This window comes from Penaeus japonicus, unplaced genomic scaffold (assembly GCF_977035675.1).
Source record: "Penaeus japonicus unplaced genomic scaffold, GWHDUDI00000001_assembly GWHDUDI00000030, whole genome shotgun sequence".
Lineage (NCBI taxonomy): Eukaryota > Metazoa > Arthropoda > Malacostraca > Decapoda > Penaeidae > Penaeus > Penaeus japonicus.
The window spans coordinates 15,564,699-15,569,698 of NW_028234432.1; positions in this window are offsets into that span (position 1 = coordinate 15,564,699).

A 5,000-nucleotide genomic window follows, 5' to 3' on the forward strand; every position below is an offset into this window, starting at 1 on the left:
TCGAATTTCAGCATCACTGATTGAACTGAAGATTTCATGCGCAAGATAAAGTCTCGAGCTACCTCAGAGAAACAGACATCTTATAGAGAAGAGAAATGGAAATGAGTCCAGAAAATCTGCTACCAAGGTCGAACTTCTTAGAGAAGAGAAATCAAGAGCACCTAACCCTTGAACATCCCATTTCGGAGGTCCTTCATATCATGCGAGATCTCGGGAAAACAAGGACCTTCAGCATGACACGTCTCTTTACCTCTGCCGGAATGTGCCTGAGAGGGTTTTAGAAACAGACATTGATGAACCTTTGAAGAGATCAGTTTTTAAAAATCCTAACTATTAATACAAAGAATCCTCTATGAACTTTGATTTAAGATCAAGTAACTCTTAAGAAAACCTGTTGACTTAAGGTCACGGTCACGCGGGGAAAGTTACGTCTGCTCGCAGTTACACTTTTCAGTTTTGTAAAGATGATGAGCATGAATAATAAGTTGTAAAGTTAGGAATGATTTATAAGGAAAATTCAAAACTACTTCATAATTAGCACTAACTTATACAGAATTAAAATGCCTCATCTTATGTTTTCAGCGCAAGGCCTTCCAGAAATGCGTTTGAAACCAGTCGGCGTGCATCGAAATTCTTAACATTGTATCCACATCCAAGGAAAGTTCGCTCTTCATCGGGGAATTGCTGGTGAAAAAATGACCGTGACCGCGGCATTAAACTAATGCTAACACCAACAAAAATCCACAATAGCGGACACTTCAGGGCCCTCTGACGAAGGGATGCAAGAATTCGAGGAATTGAGGGCATTTATATGCAGTTAACTTAGAGGTAGAGGTCAACGAGACGAGCATGTTCTGCATTGAAAGAGTGGAACTACAAGCATAGGAGGCCCATATAGAGGTGCACATAGAACCACTGGAGGAGAAAAGTTTGTATAAAAAGTACCAGTTCAGAGTAACACTGTAGCACATGATAATCTACAGTTCTAGACTACTCGAAATATCTTGTTGAGACCTTAACTACCTTTTCCTCAGTCAGGAAAAACTGACGCGCTACAGTAATCACATAGTAATCCAACATAGTGACAGTTACAGGTTACTTGGCATCTTGAAAAGCCATCCAAGAAGACTCCTTAATTACTGCTGTTCATATAGGCTTTGTAAAGCCTTGCGTAGTCGCTGTATGAGCTCAAAGATCGAGAGGCTCATGGTTCTTTCAGTCTTTATGAGACTTGAACAACGAATTATATGACATCTCTAACTATTAATGAGGTAAGGAGTGAGGAAGAAAATATCATATTGATGTACACACACACACGCACACACACACACACACACACACACACACATATATATATATATATATATATATATATATATATATATATATATATATATAATATATATATATATAATATATATATATTATATATATATATTATGTAAATGTATATATGTATATGTATATATACACATTTATATATATATATATATATATATATATATATATATATATATGTATATATATATAATATATATTATATATACATATATTTTATAATATATATATATATATATATATATATATGTACACGTATATCTCTAATATATATATATATATATATATATATATATATATATATATATATATATGTGTGTGTGTGTGTGTGTGTGTGTGTGTGTGTATGTACGTGTGTTTGTGTGTGCGCACGCTCGCGCGCGCGCGTGTGTGTGCACATATTAGAGTTTGAATACCCTATTTTATTTGGGAAATAAGCTGTTTTCTTAAAAAATGGTCTCTTGTCTTCATTTTCACTCTATCTATCTTGATTTTTTGAATTTCAAAATCAATAATAACTTAAGCACGAATGGGTTAGAAAATATCAAGCGCCGTGTCCTTATTTCCTACAACAATGTTTTCCAAAACTACTTATCCAACACGATTTGCTAAAGAAAAAATCCAAAATAGGCACATGTCAAAGACCAAAGGCACATTCATATGAAATATATTAACACTACATATTCGATAACAATGCAGACAGCAGACTCGTCATATCGAAAAATTGTTTGCAAAAACTGGGTATTTAAAAGGATAATCTGAAGATATTTGCGAAAGCCATTGGTTTTGGCGGGAAATTCGTGTCGAACGATAGATAGCCAACGCGCATCGTGAACCAATATTTACAGGAAATAAACACGCGAATTGATGCAAGAATAAACATAGGCATGCACAACATATAACTCCGTATACACACGTCATACTGATGAGTGGTAACTGTTAAGATATATATTAGGGTGGTTCGACGGATGGATAAAGATAAGCATACATAGGATCGGATTCAGACATATAAGAATTCATTTTACAACAATTTTCAGTTTGTAATATATGCCATAGTGATATGAAATGCTGTTGATCATATAAAGTATAAAGGGTTAGGTGTCTATATGTATATGAACTATACACGTCACTGCTTTATTTCTTCTGCTGTACAAAGCAACAAAATTTTGAAATGAATAACAATCAATAAAAAATCACATCAATGTATTAGAGCAAGGTAATAGCAGCTAATACACTTTTGAAGTCATTAGACTGGGATAATTAAAATTCCTGTTTAATCTTTCCAGCTTGCTGTAAATCACCAACTCACAAATCACACATTTCGTAGGTAACTGAGGCTAGCAAATTATGCATCACATTTATGCCACTTACAATATCTACATTTTTTTCTACAATTAGCATATGAAAAACTTTTGACTGACTCATCAGACTGCATCATCTTGAGGATACTGCTCTCGACACCCAGTAGCCATAGAACATTCAGTCTTTCAGAGAGAGAGATAGAGAGAGAGAGAGAGAGAGAGAGAGAGAGAGAGAGAGAGAGAGAGAGAGAGAGAGAGAGAGGGGGGGGGGAGAGAGAGGGAGAGAGAGAGAGAGAGTGACAGAGAGAGAGAGAGAACGGGGGAAATACTATAATTTGTAGACGTAAGTGGAAAAGACACTACGGTTCCATTATCTTGTTTTGACCACAAGATGGGCAGAAGTGCCAGCTGCTCGGCACAAAAGTTATTTTTTCCAGAGGGAGGGAGCATCATGCGAAATATCTAAGGCTTACTCGCTTTCTTTCATTCACTCTTTGACACTAGAGTCTCTTTTGTATTAACCAAGTTTTATTTTGCGTTTTACTATATCATGAGGCTTCAATTAACCATCTGACAAGTCTTCTCAATATTGTAATTGACTAAAATTATAGTATAGAGCATATATGAGTCCATTAGTTGTTTACACTCACTCTAACAGAAGTATTGCAATTTTGTGGGAGGACGAAAGGCATTCCTAATGAAAAACAAAAACAAAAAAACATGAAGAGATAGAGAAGATTAAGGAGACTTATAGCCGGAGGTCGAGATCTTGCTGTGTGTCTTCGCTCTCCGAAGTTGGAGCTTGGTAGAGACCGTTGATGGGTGCAATTCAAAGCTTTCTTTTCTTGCCAGTGCCAAGAGAGTAATACCAGCTATATAACTATTTTTTTCTATAAAAGAACTTCTTAATATGAGAGTCCGATCCAGAAGGGGGCTCGGGGGCAATTGCCCCCTGACAAATCCAATCCTGAGTAAACACACTATACATGTGTGTATATACAGTATGTGTGTCTGTACACGGGTGCGCATTTATATCTATTTATCTATATTTATTTACAAAAATACACACATACACACAAACAATATATATATATATCTATGTATGTATATATATATGTATATATATGTATATATTTATTGCATATATATATATTGTTATGCCGGTCACCTCGTCTATCTGCCTCCAACACGAGGCAGGCTAGGCAGACAGCATGCTAACCACAGGGTCGTGAACACAGAACAGCTCCAAGAGGCACCGAACACCACAGCGTCCCAGAACACCACAAGGGGAAACGCCACATGGCGAGGCAGGGCACAAAATAAACACACTATAACAGTCTTTCCTTTATTTACACTAGTTATTTACCCGTACACTTTTCTATAGCCACAATACAGGGGGGAAACTAGCATATCACACTGCACAATACAGATTATAATAGGGCAACGCAAAGTATATCAGGTCACAAGGGGCACACAAGAGGTCTTCCCAGGAGCAGCACCTAACTGCGTCTCTCCTGGCCTCGTTCCTTCGCACCTCTTGCCCAGGCGTTGCGTTACGTTTGTCCAGCTTACATCATTTTATTATTAACACATGTTTCGCACAGAGACAAAGACCCACTGGCGTAGCATTTTACCCCCTATCAAGCAGACGACCCGTCTGCCTTGACATACCTAAACATGAAATAAACAACAGAAAACATAAAGAAAATCATTCCTCAGAAACAAACAAAATTCTTTCAGAACAAAAGAAAATGTAATGGTAATTAGTTCTCAGAAACATCATAAAAATCTTTCATCCAGCCCGGTCTTCTTCGCTCTCGACGGGGTTGTTGCAGTGGTGTGGGCAGCGGTTCTGTCATATCGCCCTCACCGTCCAAATGCTCGTCCTCATCTTGGTCAGCGTCTGCCACATTCTCATCCCCGGCTCCAATAAGACTCCGCCCGACTGCTATGCCATCAGCCAGCTTCAGGTTTTCAATGGGCTCCACTATGCCTTCCACTCCATGCATCTCTCTCGACACTTGACACCGGATCCTAGACTTTGTCCTGGGGCAAGGTGCAGTCGCTCAGCCGAAACTATCTCTGCACAGCCAACCTCCGGAAGCAAGGACACATCATCACCGTGCGTCCTCACCGGCTTCCATCCAAGGTCGACACACGACTTACTCTGCGTCAGGTAGTCAAGGCTCAGCAAGCATAGCTCGTTCGGCTACACCGGCAACCGCTGCACCGTGCTGCCCACGCCAATACGAGCCTCCACTGGCCCCTTGAACTGCACACAATGCACTGTGACACCACAAAGTCTCTGTGGTGCGTCTGGAAGTCATGTAGTGGCCAACATATCATGCCGCACTAAGGTCT